The sequence below is a fragment of the Hyla sarda genome, chromosome 2, assembly GCF_029499605.1.
Source record: "Hyla sarda isolate aHylSar1 chromosome 2, aHylSar1.hap1, whole genome shotgun sequence".
Taxonomy (NCBI): Eukaryota; Metazoa; Chordata; class Amphibia; order Anura; family Hylidae; genus Hyla; species Hyla sarda.
This window is the reverse complement of record NC_079190.1, coordinates 274,428,588-274,448,234: the sequence shown is the minus strand read 5'-3', so window position 1 is coordinate 274,448,234 and position 19,647 is coordinate 274,428,588. Positions and strand designations below refer to the sequence as shown.

General features: G+C 47.7%; 1 long non-coding RNA gene across 4 annotated transcripts in view; it reads right to left on the bottom strand.

The window, feature by feature from the left end:
• Positions 1 to 19,647, bottom strand: part of LOC130356099 (uncharacterized) — a 79,318-nt gene that overhangs the window by 41,529 nt on the left and 18,142 nt on the right. For 3 of the 4 annotated variants that reach the window (XR_008888781.1, XR_008888780.1, XR_008888782.1), the window contains exons 5-6: positions 16,611 to 16,683; positions 10,036 to 10,108 (exon numbers count right to left, since the gene is read on the bottom strand). This is a non-coding gene — a long non-coding RNA (uncharacterized LOC130356099). The remainder of the gene's footprint in view (positions 1 to 10,035; positions 10,109 to 16,610; positions 16,684 to 19,647) is intronic. The other variant, XR_008888783.1, reaches the window with a different exon arrangement.

Below are 19,647 nucleotides of genomic sequence, written 5' to 3'. Positions count from 1 at the left end.
ACAAGCTTGTCCCTTGCCCACACATCTCCTGCACCACACAACTACAACTCCCAGCATGTCCTTACTGTAAGGGCATGCTGGCAGTTGTAGTCGTGCGGGGCGGGAGATGTGTGAGCAGGTGAAAATAAATGTACTAACCCATTTTTTTTGTTTTCTTCTCATTTCAGATCCGTGTATGCTGTGGACTCCTTCGGATTCGGTGGACTACTTCGATGACCAGCGTTTTTCTTTGTTTGATTTTAATAAAATGGTTAACGAGGGCTTGTGGGGGAGTGTTTTTTGTAATAAAATTTTTTTAAAACCTGTTGTGTTTTTTTCTTACTTTACTAGACAGCTTTAGTAGTGGAAGCTGTCTTATAGACGGAGTCCATTACTAAGCTGGGCTTAGCGTTAGCCACAAAAACAGCTAGCGCTAACCCCCTATTATTACCCCGGTACCCAACGCCACAGGGGTGCCGGGAAGAGCCGGTACCAACAGGCCTGGAGCGTCAAAAATGGCGCTCCTGGGCCTAGGCGGTAACAGGCTGGCGTTATTTAGGCTGGGGAGGGCCAGTAACAATGGTCCTCGCCCACCCTGGGAACGTCAGGCTGTTACTGTTTGGTTGGTATTCGGCTGAGAATGAAAATAGGGGGGACCCTATGCGGTTTTTTTTTTAAATAAATAATTAAATATATAAAAAAAACGCATAGGGTCCCCCTATTTTTATTCTCAGCCAAATACCAACCAAACAATAACAGCCTGACGTTACCAGGGTGGGCGAGGACCATTGTTACTGGCCCTCCCCAACCTAAATAACGCCAGCCTGTTACCGCCTAGGCCCAGGAGCGCCATTTTTGACGCTCTGGGCCTGTTGGTACCGGCTCTTCCCGGCACCCCTGTGGTATTGGGTACCGGGGTAATAATTGGGGGTTAGCGCTAGCTGTTTTTGTGGCTAACGCTAAGCCCGGCTTAGTAATGGACTCAGTCCATAAGACAGCTTCCACTACTAAGCCTGTCTAGTAAAGTAAAATAAAAAAAAACACAACAGGTTTAAAAAAAAATTTTATTACAAAAAAACACTCCCCCACAAGCCCTCGTTAACCATTTTATTAACATCAAGCAAAGAAAAACGCTGGTCGTCGAAGTAGTCCACCAAATCCGAAGGAGTCCACAGGATACACAGATCTGTAGAAGAAGTAACCAAAAAAAAAAAGTGTAAGTACATTTAGGGAGAAAAAAACTGTGTTAAAAAAATGTAATAAACACACACACTAAACGCCGTTTACCACTTCTGAGCCATGACTACAATTTACAGTGATCCCTCAACTTACAATGGCCTCAACATACAATAGTTTCAACATACAATGGTCTTTTCTGGACCATCGTAAGTTGAAACCAGACTCAACATACAATGCTACAGACAGTCCAGATCTGTGAAACGTGTCAATGGCTGGAAGAACCAACCAATCAAAATGGGCATTCACTGGTAAAACCCCTGTATTACTGAAGTGTATGCACTGACTGGTGTCTGGTATTACATGTTCTGTACACTTTACCTGTATCAGGGTTAGCTGCTCTTTTGGACACCAGGTGAGGGCGACTCCATTACTTGTTTGGGACATTGCCTGTACTGTACAGGACCCCTGAAGAAGCTCCTGTCCTCTATATAGACCAGTGTTTCCCAAGCAGGGTGGCCCCAACTTTTGCAAAACTACAACTCCCAGCATGCCCGGACAGCCTTTGGCAGCTGTCCAGGCATGCTGGGAGTTATAGTTTTGCAACAGCTGGAGGCTCCCTGCTTGGGAAACACTGACATAGACAGTAATTTACAGCTCCCAGCAGATCTTTATTACTTTTATATGTAAGGATTTGCTTTATCTATATTAGTTATCTACTTATTTTTCTTTGTCACTTTTTCCTATTTTGGATGACATTTTGGTGGCTTTATAACCAATTACCACGTTTCCATAGAGTTATGGTCTCAACATACAATGGTTTCAACTTACAATGGTTGTCCTGGAACCAATTAATATTGTAACTTGAGGGACCACTGTAGTTATTGAATTATTTAGATGTGGTGAAAAAGCTAAAAAAAACCTCAAAAACAAAAGATCCAGAAGGAAACCTAGCAGCCAAACCTATTCGGACAGCAGGAAAAAGGAACAGACTATTTTTTCTACTACATGAAGTAAATTTCCCACTTTTGCCTATGTGTGGCAAATTTATTAATGCCGTGCAACAATTTAGTAAATTTGTCGCACATAGTCAAAAATGAAGTAGAAAAAAACAGGGTAAAAACCAGACTACATAGTAAAAGATTAGTAAATGCCCCTCATAGGGATCTAGATGATATTTTAACTCAAAATAATGTATATTTTTTATATTTCTTTTATTAATTATTTTATCAAATTTTTTTATAATATATATAACAGTTAATCATATAATGGGAATGTATGCCTTTTAATTTTAAAAGGGGTGGTTGAATTATTTTATGAAATGTTTTACCCCTCTGTCCCCCCTCTTTTATCCCCCTTGTCATCCTTGTCCACCTCCTTGTCACCCCTGTTCACTTTCCCCCATATGCCATGTCCACCGCCCCTTTCTCCCCTGTCCATCCCCCTGTCACCCATGTTCACCCCTCGCCTCTGACCACCCCCCAGTCCACCCCCTATTCACCCCTCTGTCCTTTTGTCACCCCTGTCCACTCCTCTCTGTCACTCCTGTCCAATCCTCTGACCCACTGTAACCCTTGTTAAATCCCCCCGTCTCCCATATCCACCCACCTGTAATCCATGTGAACCTTGACCTCCCACCTATCCACGCCTCTGTCACACCTGTCCATACCCTTGTCATCCATGTTCACCCTCCCATTGTCCACCCCTCTGACCACCTCCTTGTCACCCATGTCCACCATGTATTCACCCTTCTGTTCCTTTGTCACCCCTTTCCACCCCTCTGTTATCACCTTGTAACTCCTGTCCACTTGTCACCCTCTGCAACCCCCTGTCACCCATGTACACTCCTCTACACCCCTGTATCACCCATGTAAACTCCTCTACACCCCCTCTTACCAACCCCAGTCTAACCCTCTGTCCCTTTGTCAATCCTGTCCACACCTCTGTCACCCTTGTTCGACCCCCCATCTCCCATGTCCACCCTCCTGTAATCCATGTCCACCTTGGCCACCACCACCTCTGTCACCCCTGTCCATCGCCTTTCACCCATGTTCACCCCCCATTTTCCACCCCTCTGACCACATCCTTGTCACCCTTGTTTACCCCCTTTGGTCCCTTTGTCACCCCTGCCTCCCCCTCTGTTATCACCTTCTCACTTCTGTCCACCCCTCTGTCACCCCCTCAGCCCCCCTGTCATCAATGTACACTCTTCTACACTCATCTGTCACCCATGCACACCCATCTCTCACCCCTACACTCCTCTGTCAACCCCTATGACCCCCTGTCCCCTCTGTCACCCATGTAAACCCCTCTACACTTCTCTTCCACCAATGTACTCTCGAATACACCCCTCTTTCACCCATGAAAACCCCTCTAACACCCATGTACACCTCTCTGTCTCCCACTTACACTCCTCTACACCCCTCTGTCACCCATGTACACTCCTCTACACCCCTCTGCCACCCAGGTACACTCCATTACAACTCTCTATCACCCATGTGCACCTCTTTATACCCCTCTGTTACCCATGTACACTCTTCTACACCCCCTCTGCAGCCCATGAACATCCCTCTACACCCCTCTGTTACCCATGTACACCCCTCTGTCGCTCATTTACACTCCTCTACACCCCTCTGTCACCCATGTACACTCCTCTACACCCCTCTTTCACCCTCTACACCCCTTTGTTACCATTGTACACCCCTCTGTAACTCATGTAAACTCTTCTACACCCCTCTGTCACCCATGTACACTCCTCTACCACTCATGTACACTCCTCTACACCCCTCTGCCACCCATATACACTCCTCTACATCCTTCTATCACCCATGTACACCCCTCTACACCCCTCAGTTACCCATGTACAATCTTCTACACTCCACTGTCACCCATGTGCACTCCTCTACACCCCCGCTGTCACCGATGTACATCCCTCTAAACGCCTCTGTCACCCATGTACACTCTTCTACAACCATCTGTCACCCCTCTGTCAACCATGTACACTCCTCTGACACCCATGTACACCTCTCTATCACTCCTACACCCTTCTGTCACCCATGTACACTCTTCTACACCCCTCTTTCACCCATGAACACCCCTCTATCACCCATGTACATCACTCTGTCACCCATGTACACTCCTCTGTACCCTTCTGTCACCCATGTACATTCCTTTACACCCCTCTGTCACCCATGTACACTCTTCTACACCCATCTGTCACCCCTCTACACCCCTCTTTCACCCCCTATGTCCCTCTTTCACCCATTTACACCCCTCTTGGACCTGTGTACACCCCTCTGTCACCCCACAGGCCCCTCTGTCACCCATGTAAACTCTTCTACACCCTTCTGTCACCCATGTACACTCATCTACCACTCATGTACACTCCTCTACACCCCTCTATAACCCATATACACCCCTCTACACCTCTCATTTACCCATGTACACTCCTCTACGCTCCAGTGTCACCCATGTACACTCCTCTACACCCCTCTGTCACTCATGTACACTCTTCTACACCCCTCTGTCACCCAGGTACACCTCTCTATCAACCCCTACATTCCTCTGTCACTCATGTACACTCTTCTACACCCCGCTGCCACCCATGTACACCCCTCTGTTATCCATGTACACTCATCTACACTACTCTGTCACCCATATACACTCCTCTACACCCCAACACCCCTCTTTGACCCGTGTACCCCCCTACACCCCCAGGCCACCTGTCACCCATGTACACTCCTCTACATCCCTCTTCCACCTATATACACTCCTCTACACACCCTCTGTCACCCATGTACACTCCTTTACATCCCTCTGCCACCCATGTACACCCCCTCTGCCACCCATGTACACTCCTCTACACCCCCTCTGTAACCAATGAACATCCCTCTACATCCCTTTGCTACCCAAGTACACACCTCTATTACTCATGTACACTCCTCTACACACCTCTGTCACCCATGTAAACTCCTCTACACCCCTCTGTCACCCATGTACACCCCTCTAATACCCATGCACACTCCTCTACACTCGGTTATCCATGTACAATCCTCAACGCTACTCTGTCACCTATGTACACTCCTCTACACCCCCAACACCCCTATGTGACCCATGCACACCCCTCTATCACCTCTTACACCCCCCTGCCACCCATATCCACTCCACCCCCAGTCTACCCCTCTGTCCTTCCTGTCCACTCCTCTCTGTCACCCCTGTCTCTAACCCCCTATCACCCTTGTTCACCCACCCCGTCTCCAATGTCCACCCTCCTGTAATTTATGTCCACCTTGGCCACCCCCACCTATCCCCACCTCTGTAACCCCTGTCCATCCCTCTGCCACCCATGTTCCACCGCTATTTACCACCCCTCTGACCACATCCTTGTCACCATGTTCACCCCCTATTCACCCTTTGGTCCCTTTGTCACCCCTTCACCCCCCTCTGTCACCCCCTAAGCCCCCCTGTCACCCATGTACACTCTTCTACACCCATCTGTCACCCATGTACACCCCTCTACGCTCATCTCTCACCCCTACACCCCTCTGTCACCCCCTATGACCCTCTGTCACCTCTGTCACCCATGTTAACCCCTCTACACCACTCTGCCACCCATGTACTCTCTTCTACACCCCTTTTTAACCCATGAACACACCTCTATCACCCATGTACACCCCTCTCTCAACAATGTACATTCCTCTACACCCCTCTGTCACATGTACACTACTCTACACCCCTCTGTCACCCTCTACGTCACCTGTCAACCATGTGCACTCCACTAAACCCCTCTGTCACCCATATACACCCAGCTATCACCCATGTACACTCCTTTACATCCCTTTGCCACCCATGTTCACTCCTCTACACCCCTTTGCCACCCATGTACACACCTGTGTTACGCAGGCACACTCCCCTACAATCCTCTGTTACCAATGTACACTCTTCTACGCTCCTCTATCACCCATGTACACTCCTCTACGCTCCTCTGTCACCCATGTACAACCTTTGCCACCCATATACACTCCTTTACACACCCTCTGCCACCCATGCGCACTCCTCTACATCCCTCTGTCACCCATTTACACTCCTGTACACCCCTCTGTCACCCATGTAAACCCCTCTGTTACCCATGTACACTCCTTCACGCTCCTCTATAACCCATGTACACTCCTCTGCACCCCTCTCTTCACCCATGTACACCCTCTGTTTTCCATGTACACTCCACTACGCTTCTCTATCACCCATGTACACTCCTCTGCACCCCTCTCTTCACCCATGTACACCTGCTGTCACCCATGTACACCCCCGTACAACCTATGTACACCCCTCTCTCACTCGTGTACACCCCTCTGTCACATGTACACTTCTCTACACCTCTCTTTCACCTATGTACACTCGTCTACATCTCTCTGCCACCCTTGTACACTCCTCTACACCCCTTTGCCACCCATGTACACACCTTTGTTACCCATGTACACTCCTCTACACTCCTCTGTTACCAATGTACACTCTTCTATGCTCCTCTATCACCAATGTACACTCTATAATCCTCTGTCACCCATGCACACCCTCTACACTATGTTAATCCCTACACCATTCTGTCACCCACGTACACTTCTGTACACCCCTCTGTCACCCATGAACACCATTCTACACCCCTCTGTTACCCATGTACAATCCTCTACGCTCCTCTGTCACCCAAGTACACTCCTTTGCACCCCTCTGTTACCCATGTACAACCCTCTACACCCCTCTATTTCCCATGTACACTCTTCTACGCTCCTCTGTCACCCATGTACACTCCACTACACTCCCAACACCCCACTGTCACCCATGTACGTCCCTCTATCACCCATGTACACCCCTCTTTTACCCATGTACACTCCTCTACACTCATCTGTCACATGTACACTTCTCTACAACCCTCTGTCACCCATGGACACTCTTCTACACCCATCTGTCACCCCTCTACACCACTATATTACTCTCTACAGCATTCTGTCACCCATGTACTCCTCTGTCACCTACTACATCCCCTGTCACCCATGTACACTCCTCTATACCCCTCTGTCAACCAAGTACGCCCCTTTATAACCCCCTACGTCCCCTGTCACCCATGTACACTCCTCTATACCCTTTTGCCAGTCATGTACACACCTGTGTTACCCATGTACACTCCTTTGCGCTCCTCTGTCACCCATGTATACTCCTCTCTGACCCATATACTCTTCTACACCCCTCTGCCACCCATGTAAACTCCTCTACACCCCTCTATCACCCATGTACACCCCTCTATACCCCTCTGTTACCCATGTACACTCCTCTTTGCTTCACTGTCACCCATGTACATTCCTCTACACCAGCTCTGTAACCCATGAACATCCCTCTACACCCCTCTGTTACCCATGTACACTCCTCTACGCTCCTCTGTCAACCATGTACACTCCTCCACACACCTCTTTCACCCATGTACTCCCCTTTACACTCCTCTGTTACCCAAGTACACTCCTCTATGCTCCTCTGTTACACATGTACACTTCTCTACACCCCTCTGTCACCTATGTACACATTCTAATACCCATATATACTCCTCTACACCCCTCTGTTATCCATGTACAAACCTCTACGCTACTCTGTCATCCATGTACCCTCCTCTACAACAACACGCCACTGTGACCCATGTACCCCCCTGTATCACCCCCTACGCCCCCGTCACCCATGTACACTCCTCTAAACACCCTCTGCCACCCATGTACACTCCTCTACGCTCTTCTGTCACCCATGTACACTCCTCTGCACCCCTCTGTCACCCATGTACACCCCTCTACACCCCTCTGTTTCCCATGTACACTCCTGTACACCCCTCTGTCACCCATGAACACCCCTCTACACCCCTCTGTTACCCATGTACACTCCTCTTTGCTCCTCTGTCACCCATGTACACTCCTCTGCACCCCTCTGTCACCCATATACACCCCTCAACACTCCTGTTTCCCATTTACAATCATCTACGCTCTTCTGTCACCCTTGTACACTCCACTACACTCCCAACCCCTCACTGTCACCCATGTACACCTCTCTGTCACCCATGTACACTCCTCTCTCACCCATGTACACTCCTCTACACCCCTCTGTCACCCATGCACTTTCTTCTACAGCCATCTGTCACCCATGTACAACCCTATTTTACCCCCATACAACCCTCTGTCACCCATGTACACCCCTCTGTCACCCTACGTCCCTTTTCACCCATGTACACTTCTCTACACCCATCTGTCACCCATGTACACTTCTACACACTTCTATCAACAATCTACAACCCTCTGTGACCCATGTACACCTCTCTATCACACCCTACACCCCTCTGTCACCCATGTAAACTCCTCTACATCCCTCTGTCACCCATGCACACTCCTGTATACAACCCTCTGTCACCCATGAACACCACTCTGTCACCCATGTACACCACTCTACACCCCTCTGTGACCCATGTACCCCCCTCTATCCCCCTCTGTGCACCCCTCTGTCACCCATGTACACTCCTCTACACCCCTCTGCCACCAATGTACACTCCTCTACACACCCTCTGCCACCCATGTACACTCCTCTACATCCCTCTGTCACCCACGTACACTTCTGTACACCCCTCTGTCACCCATGAACACTACTCTACACTCCTCTGTCACCCATGAACACCACTCTGTCACCCATGTACACCCCTATACACCCCTCTGTCACCCATGTACACTCCCCTACGCTCCTCTGTCACCCATGTACACTCCTCTGCACCCCTCTGTCACCCATGTACTCCCCTCTACACCCCTCTGTTTCCCATGTACACTCCTGTACACTCCTCTGTCACCCATAAACACCCCTCTGTTACACATGTACACTCCTCTACGCTCCTCTGTCACCCATGTACACTCCTCTGCACCCCTCTGTCACCCACGTGCACCCCTCTACACCCCTCTGTTTCCCATGTACACTCTTCTACGCTCCTCTGTCACCCATGTACACTCCACTACACTCCCAACACCTCACTGTCACCCATGTACACCTCTCTGTCACCCCCACGCCCTCCTGTCACCCATGTACACCCCTCTATCACCCATGTACACTCCTCTCTCACCCATGCACTTTCTTTTACAGCCATCTGTCACCCATCTACACCCCTCTGTCACCCATGTACACCCCTATATTACCCCCTTATACCCCTCTGTCACCCATGTACACCCCTCTGTCACCCCCTACATCCCCTGCCACCCATGTACACTTCTCTATACCCCTTTGTCACCCATGTACACTCTTCTACACACCTCTATCACATATCTACAACCCTCTGTGACCCATGTACACCTCTCTATCACCCCCTACACCCCTCTGTCACCCATGTACACACCTCTACACCCCTCTGCCACCCATATACACTTCTCTACACCCCTCTGCCACCCGTGTACACTCCTCTACACCCCATATTATGAATTGTGGCTTTTTCCCTCTGTTTTATTTTTTTTGCACGTCAACATTGGTAGGGGTGCCAAGCGAAAAATGTTTTTTTCCAAGGGGTGCCTTGAGCCGAAAAAGTTTGGGAAACACTGGTCTAAAGTAAACTTGTAAACTCTGCAGTCAGTTTAGTCTATTCTGTTAAATATTGAAAAAGGGTATTCCTACAAATAAAAAACACAGAGAATAAGGATCATAAATGTTCCTAATCACTGTACCTGAGATATGGTTGTGTTATATAAGAAGCTGTCAATAGACAATATACTTATTAACAACACATATATCTTCATGTATAAAGGAGAGACTATAACATCTCGGCAGGTCTAGATATTACATCTAGCCTCATTGTTATCAGTAATTAATATAAATATTAATTACCTGTCTCGTGGTTCCTTTTTTGCAGCTGACGCGGGTATATGTCACGTTCACCTTCTCACCGAGCATCGGTCACCTGTAAAAAGACACAGGTATGATAACATGTTCCTTATACATGCTACAGACGCTAATATATATAACACTCTAGGGCCAGAACTACTAATCTCAGGAATTATGAAACTGCATAAGAAAAAGGAACAAAAAAATATGGAACACATAGGGATCTAGATGATATTTTAACTTAAAATATAATGTATACTTTTCATAGTTTTTTTATTAATTATTTTATCAATTTTTTTTACAATATATATATATATAACAGTTAATCATGTAATGGGAATGTACCGTATATACTCGAGTATAAGCCGAGTTTTTCAGCACGATTTTTCGTGCTGAAAACACCCCCCTCGGCTTATACTCGAGTGAACTCTCCACCCGCAGTGGTCTTCAACCTGCGGACCTCCAGAGGTTTCAAAACTACAACTCCCAGCAAGCCCGGGCAGCCATCGGCTGTCCGGGCTTGCTGGGAGTTGTAGTTTTGAAACCTCTGGAGGTCCGCAGGTTGAAGACCACTGTGGCCTTCGACATCATCCTGCCCACTCTCACCCCCTTTAGTTCTGTACAGTACTCGCCTCCGCTCGGCGCTGGTCCGGTGCTGCAGGACTGTCCGGAGAGGAGGTGGTCCGGTGGGATAGTGGTTCCGGGCTGCTATCTTCACCGGGGAGGCCTCTTCTAAGCGCTTCGGGCCCGGCCCCAGAATAGTCACGTTGCCTTGACAACGACGCAGAGGTACGTTCATTGCCAACGTACTTCTGCGTCATTGTCAAGGCAACGCCTCTATTCTGGGCCCGAAGCGCGGAGAAGAGGCGCCACCGGTGAAGATAGCAGCCCGGAACCACTATCGCACCGGACGACCTACTCACCGGACAGCCCTGCAGCACCGGACCAGCGCCGAGCGGAGGCGAGTACTGTACAGAACTAAAGGGGGGTGAGAGGGGGCTGGATGATGTCGAAGGCTGCAGTGGTCTTCAACCTGCGGACCTCCGGAGGTTTCAAAACTACAACTCCCAGCAAGCCCGGACAGCCGATGGCTGCCCGGGCTTGCTGGGAGTTGTAGTTTTGAAACCTCTGGAGGTCCGCAGGTTGAGGACCACTGAGGGCGGATGATGACAAGAGGATGATGAAGGGGGGGGGGTGTGGAATGATGACAAGAGGATGATGAAGGGGGGGGTGGGATGATGAAGGGGGGTGGGGATGATGACAAGGGGATGATGAAGGGGGGGGGTGTGGGATGATTACAAGGGGATGATGAAGGGGGGTGGGGATGATGACAAGGGGATGATGAAGGGGGGATGTGTGGGATGATGACAAGGGGATGATAACAGGTGATGATGATGAGGGTCTGGATAATGACAGGCGGTGATGATGATGAGGATGTTAATGACGGGTCTGGATGATGACAGGGGGGGATGATGTATTTCCCACCCTAGGCTTATACTCGAGTCAATAACGTTTCCTGGGATTTTGGGTTGAAATTAGGGGTCTCGGCTTATACTCGGGTCGGTTTATACTCGAGTATATACGGTATGCCTTTTAATTTTAAAAGGGTGGTTGAATTATTTTATGAAATGTTTTACCCCTCTGTCACCCCTGTTTTTTCCCCCTTGTCATCCTTGTCCACCCTCCTGTCACCCCTGTTCACTTTCCCTGTCTCCCATGTCCACTGCCCCTTTCTCCCATGTCCAGACCCATATCATCCACCTTGGCCACCCCTCTGTCTCCCCTGTCCTTCCCCTGTCATCCATGTTCTCCATCTGACAACCCCCAGTCTACGCTTCTGTCACCTATGTACACCCCTCTACACCCATCAGTTACCCATGTACACTCCTCTACGCTCCACTATTACCCATGTACACTCTTCTACAACCTTCTGTCAACCATGTACACCCCTCTACACCCATCTCTCACCCCTATGTCACCCCCTATGTCACCCCTGTCACCTCTGTCCCCCATGTAAACCCCTCTACACCCCTCATCCACCCATGTACTCTCTTCTACACCCCTCTGTCACCCATGTACACTCCTCTGCACACCTCTGTCACCCATGTACATTCCTCCACACCCATCAGTCACCCATGTATACCTCTCTGTCACCCCCTACGCCCCCTGTCACCCATGTAAACTTTTCTACACCCCTTTGTCACCAATGTACACTCATCTACGACTCATGTACACTCCTTTACACCCCTCTGCCACCCATGTACACCCATCTACACCCCTAAGTTACCCATGTACACTCCTCTACTCTCCACTTTCAGCAATGTACACTCTTCTACACCCATCTGTCACCCATGTACACCTCTCTCCTCCCATATCTCACCCCTACACCCCTCTGTCACCCATGAAAACCCCCTCTACACCTCTCTGCCACCCATGTACTCTCTTCTACACCACTCTTTCACCCATGTACACCCCTCTGTCACCCACTACGCCCCCTGTCACCCATGTAAACTCTTCTACACTCCTCAGTTACCCATGTACACTCTTCTACGCTCCACTGTCACCCATGTACACTCCTCTACACCCCTCTGTCACCCATGTACACTCTTCTACACCCCTCTGTCACCCATGTACACCTCTCTATCACCCCTTTCACCCCTCTGTCACCCATGTACACTCTTCTACACCCTTCTGTCACCCATGTAGACTAATCTACCTCTCATGTACACTCCTCTACACCCCTCTGCCACCCATGTACACCCCTCTATACCCCTCTGTTACTCATGTACACTCCTCTACGCTTCACTGTCACCCATGTACACTCCTCTACACCCCCTCTGTAACACATGAACATACCTCTACACCCCTCTGTTACCCATGTGTACTCCTCTACGCTCCTCTGTCACCCATGTACACTCCTCCACACCCCTCTATCACCCATGTACACCCCTTTACACCCCTCTGTTACCCAAGTACACTCCTCTATGCTCCTCTGTCACCCATGTACACCCCTCTGTGACCCATGTACCCCCCTCTATCCCCCTCTGTACACCCCTCTGTCACCCATGTACACTCCTCTACACCCCTCTGCCACCCATGTACACTCCTCTACACACCCTCTGCCACCCATGTACACTCCTCTACATCACTCTGTCACCCACGTACACTTCTGTACACCCCTCTGTCACCCATGAACACCACTCTACACCCCTCTGTTACCCATGAACACTCCTCTATGCTTCACTGTCACCCATGTACATTCTTCTACACCCCCTCTGTAAATCATGAACATCCCTCTACACCCCTCTGTTACCCATGTACATTCCTCTACGCTCCTCTGTTACCCATGTACACTCCTCCACACACCTCTTTCACCCATGTACTCCCCTTTACACCCCTCTGTTACCCAAGTACACTCCTCTATGCTCATCTGTTACCCATGTACACTCCTCTATAACCCTCTGTAACCCATGTACACCCCTCTAATACCCAAGTATACTCCTCTACACCCCTCTGTTATCCATGTACACGCCTCTACGCTACTCTGTCACCCATGTACACTCCTCTACACCCCCAACACCCCTCTGTGACCCATGTACCCCCCTCTATCACCCCCTGTGCCCCCCTGTCACCCATGTACACTCCTCTACACACCCTCCACATTCCTCTGTCACCCATGTACACTCCTGTACACCTCTGAGTCACCCATGAACACCACTCCGTGACTTATGTACACCCTCTAAACACCTCTGTTACCCATGTAAACTCTTCTACGCTCTTCTGTCACCCATGTACACTCCTCTGCACCCCCCTGTCACCCATGTGCACCCCTCTAAACCACTGTTTCCCATGTACACTCCTGTACACTCCTCTGTCACCCATAAACACTCCTCTGTCACCCATAAACACCCCTCTGTTACACATGTACACTCCTCTATGCTCCTCTGTCACCCATGTACACTCCTCTGCACCCCTCTGTCACCCATGTGCACCCCTCTACACCCCTCTGTTTCCCATGTACACTCTTCTACGCTCCTCTGTCACCCATGTACACTCCACTACACTCCCAACACCTCACTGTCACCCATGTACACCTCTCTGCCACCCCCACGCCCTCCTGTCACCCATGTACACCCCTCTATCACCCATGTACACTCCTCTCTCACCCATGCACTTTCTTCTACAGCCATCTGTCACCCCTCTACACTCCTCTGTCACCCATGCGCACCCCTATATTACCCCCTTATACCCCTCTGTCACCCATGTACACCCCTCTGTCAGACCCTACATCCCCTGTCACCCATGTACACTTCTCTACACCCCTCTGTCACCCATGTACACTCTTCCACACACCTCTATCACCCATCTACAACCCTCTGTGACCCATGTACACTCCTCCACACACCTCTTTCACCCATGTACTCCCCTTTACACCCCTCTGTTACCCAAGTACACTCCTCTATGCTCATCTGTTACCCATGTACACCCCTCTAATACCCAAGTATACTCCTCTACACCCATCTGTTATCCATGTACACGCCTCTACACTACTCTGTCACCCATGTACACTCATCTACACCCCAACACCCCTCAGTGACCCATGTACCCCCCATCTATCACCCCCTATGCCCCCTGTCACCCATGTACACTCCTCTACACACCCTCTACATCCCTCTGTCACCCATGTACACTCCTGTACACCTCTGAGTCACCCATGAACACCACTCTGTGACTCATGTACACCCCTCTAAACACCTCTGTTACCCATGTAAACTCCTCTACGCTCTTCTGTCACCCATGTACACTCCTCTGCACCCCCCTGTCACCCATGTCCACCCTCCTGTCACCCCTGTTTACTTTCCCTGTCTCCCATGTCCACCGCCCCTTTCTCCCATGTCCAGACCCCCTGTCATCCACCTTGGCCACCCCTCTGTCTCCCCTGTCCTTCCCCCTGTCATCCATGTTCTCCATCTGACCACCCACCAGTCTACGCTTCTGCCACCTATGTACACCCCTCTACACCCATCAGTTACCCATGTACACTCCTCTACGCTCCACTATCACCCATGTACATTCTTCTACAACCTTCTGTCAACCATGTACACCCCTCTACACCCATCTCTCACCCCTACACCCCTATGTCAACCCCTATGAACCCCTGTCACCTCTGTCCCCCATGTAAACCCCTATATTACCCCCTTATACACCTGTCACCCATGCACACCCTTCTGTCAGACCCTACATCCCCTGTCACCCATGTACACTTCTCTACACCCCTCTGTCACCCATGTACACTCTTCTACACACCTCTATCACCCATCTACAACCCTCTGTGACCCATGTACACTCCTTCACACCTCTGAGTCACCCATGAACACCACTCTGTGACTCATGTACACCCCTATAAACACCTCTGTTACCCGTGTAAACTCCTCTACGCTCTTCCGTCACCCATGTACACTCCTCTGCACCCCCTGTCACCCATGTGCACCCCTCTACACCACTCTGTTTCCCGTGTACACTCCTGTACACTCCTCTGTCACCCATAAACACTCCTCTGTCACCCATAAACACCCCTCTGTTACACATGCACACTCCTCTACGCTCCTCTGTCACCCATGTACACTCCTCTGCAACCCTCTGTCACTCAGGTGCACCCCTCTACACCCCTCTGTTTCCCATGTACACTCTTCTACGCTCCTCTGTCACCCATGTATACTCCACTACACTCCCAACACCTCACTGTCACCCATGTACACCTCTCTGTCACCCCCACGCCCTCCTGTCACCCATGTACACCCCTCTATCACCCATGTACACTCCTCTCTCACCCATGCACTTTCTTCTACAGCCATCTGTCACCCCTCTACACCCCTCTGTCACCCATGTGCACCCCTATATTACCCCCTTATACCCCTCTGTCACCCATGTACACCCCTCTGTCAGACCCTACATCCCGTCAACAATGTACACTTTTCTACACCCCTCTGTCACCCATGTACACTCTTCTACACACCTCTATCCCCCATCTACAACCCTCTGTGACCCATGTTCACCTCTCTATCACCCCCTACACCTCTCTGTCACCCATGTACACTCCTCTACACCCCTCTGCCACCCATATACGCTTCTCTACACCCCTCTGCCACCCGTGTACACTCCTCTACACCCCATATTGTGAATTGCAGCTTTTTCCCTTTGTTTTATTTTTTGCTTTTCAACTTTGGTAGGGGTGCCAAGCGGAATTTTTTTTTCCAAGGGGTGCCTTGAGCCGAAAAAGTTTTGGGAAACACTGGTCTAAAGTAAACTTGTAAACTCTGCAGTTAGTTTAGTCTATTCTGTTAAATATTGAAAAAGGGTATTCCTACAAATAAAAAACACAGAGAATAAGGATCATAAATGTACCTAATCACTGTACCTGAGATATGGTTGTGTTATATAAGAAGCTGTCCATAGACGATATACTTATTAACAACACATATATCTTCATGTATAAGGGAGAGACTATAACATCTCGGCAGGTTTAGATATTACATCTAGCCTGATTGTTATCAGTAATTAATATAAATATTAATTACCTGTCTCGTGGTTCCTTATTTGCAGCTGACGCGGGTATATGTCACGTTCACCTTCTCACCGAGCATCGGTCACCTGTAAAAAGACACAGGTATGATAACATGTTCCTTATACATGCTACAGACGCTAATATATATAACACTCTAGGGCTAGAACTACTTATCTCAGGAATTATGAAACTGCATAAGAAAAAGGAACAAAAACTAGATGGAACACATAGGAATCTAACAAAAATTGTGTAGCTCACTCAGCCAGGGCTGACTCGAGGTTAACTGGGTAGGTCTTTACCCCACAGACGTAAAGGTATATATAGAAAAAGGATGTATAACAACAAGTGTATACAAGAACCAGTCCTCTAGAGCCAGTAGAAATAAGAAATGAGAAAATAGGAAAGAAAATAGAAAAGAGATGAAAATGGATGAAATGAAAAATTAAAAAATTCTAAAAATGATAAAAAATAATACTGTAGTGGAATAAAAGATGGAAATTAGTTATATATTCCTTAATAGTCCCGAATCAAAGTTGGAAACATAAAAAGGTATAACACATTTATTCATAATGTAATATACATCAGTGCAGGGCCCTTGCACGAGATGTATTACAACTGTTAAAAAACATATACTAATAAAAAATATATAAAATGATGATATGCAAAATTATATATCACAATCAGCCACCTTTAAATGAATGTCAATTTGCTAAAGAAATAGTCTATGATAAAGTGATGTCCGTGCAGCAGGTAATGATATATAGAGTGCCAGACTTGTTCACAATGTTTTAAAGGAGTTTCCGAAAACGCTGTACATACAGTGTGGTACCTGTAGTCCGCAACGGGATGTAGTTCACGCTGTCCTGCGGTAATGATGGCGCTCGGAGCCGGAGGCAACTCTGTGCCAGCTCCGAGTGCCATCATTACCGCAGGACAGCGTGAACAACATCCCGTTGCTGACTACAGGTACCACACTGTATGTACAGCGTTTTCGGAAACTCCATTAAAACATTGTGAACAAGTCTGGCACTCTATATATCATTACCTGCTGCACGGACATCACTTTATCATAGACTATTTCTTTAGCAAATTGACATTCATTTAACCCCTTAACGACGCAGGACGTATATTTACGTCCTGCGCCGGCTCCCGCGATATGAAGCGGGATCGCGCCGCGATCCCGCATCATATCGCGTCGGTCCCGGCGCTAATCAACGGCCGGGACCCGCGGCTAATACCATACATCGCCGATCGCGGCGATGTGCGGTATTAACCCTTTAGAAGCGGCGGTCAAAGCTGACCGCCGCTTCTAAAGCGAAACTGAAAGTATCCCGGCTGCTCAGTCGGGCTGTTCGGGACCGCCACGGTGAAATCGCGGCGTCCCGAACAGCTGATCGGACACCGGGAGGGCTCTTACCTGCCTCCTCAGTGTCCGATCGACAAATGACTGCTTCGTGCCTGAGATCCAGGCAGGAACAGTCAAGCGCCGATAATGCTGATCATAGGCGTGTTAATACACGCCTGTGATCAGGATGAGCGATCAGTGTGTGCAGTGTTATAGGTACCTATGAGACCTATAACATTGCAAAAAAAAACTTAAAAAAAAGTGTTAATAAAGGTAATTTAACCCCTTCCCTAATAAAAGTTTGAATCACCCCCCTTTTCCCATAAAAAAAATAAAACAGTGTAAAAAAATAAATAAATAAACATATGTGGTATCGCCGCGTGCGTAAATGTCCGAACTATAAAAATATATCATTAATTAAGCCGTACAGTCAATGGCGTACGCGCAAAAAAATTCCAAAGTCCAAAAAAGCGTATTTTGGTCACTTTTTATAACGTTAAAAAATGAATAAAAAGTGATCAAAAAGTCCGATCAAAACAAAAATCATACCGATAAAAACTTCAGATCACGGCGCAAAAAATGAGTCCTCATACCGCCCCGTACGTGGAAAAATAAAAAAGTTATAGGGGTCAGAAGATGACATTTTTAAACGTATAAATTTTCCTGCATGTAGTTATGATTTTTTCCAGAAGTGCGACAAAATCAAACCTATATAAGTAGGGTATCATTTTAACCGTATGGACCTACAGAATAATGATAAGGTGTAACTTTTACCGAAATATGCACTGCGTAGAAACGGAAGCCCCCAAAAGTTACAAAATGGCGTTTTTTTTTCGATTTTGTAGCACAATGATTTTTTTTTTCCGTTTCGCCGTGCATTTTTGGGTAAAATGACTAATGTCACTGCAAAGTAGAATTGGCGACGCAAAAAATAAGCCATAATATGGATTTTTAGGTGGAAAATTGAAAGGGTTATGATTTTTAAAAGGTAAGGAGGAAAAAACGAAAGTGCAAAAACGGAAAAACCCTGAGTCCTTAAGGGGTTAAAGGTGGCTGATTGTGATATATAATTTTGCATATCATCATTTTATATATTTTTTATTAGTATATGTTTTTTAACAGTTGTAATACATCTCGTGCAAGAGCCCTGCACTGATGTATATTACATTATGAATAAATGTGTTATACCTTTTTATGTTTCCAACTTTGATTCGGGACTATTAAGGAATATATATCTAATTTCCATCTTTTAATCCACTACAGTATTATTTTTATCATTTTTAGAATTTTTTAATTTTTCATTTCATCCATTTTCATCTCTTTTCTATTTTTCTTTCCTATTTTCTCATTTCTCATTTCTACTGGCTCTAGAGGACTGGTTCTTGTATACACTTGTTGTTATACATCCTTTTTCTACATAGGAATCTAGATGATATTTTAACTTAAAATATAATGTATACTTTTAATATTTTTTTTTATTAATTATTTTATCAAAATGTTTTTACAATATATATATAACAGTTAATCATGTAATGGGAATGTATGCCTTTTAATTTTAAAAGGGTAGTTGAATTATTTTATGAAATGTTTTACCCCTCGGTCACCCCTCTTTTGTCCCCCTTGTCATCCTTGTCCACCCTCCTCTCACCCCTGTTCACTTTCCCTGTCTCCCATGTCCACCGCCCCTTTCTCCCATGTCCAGACC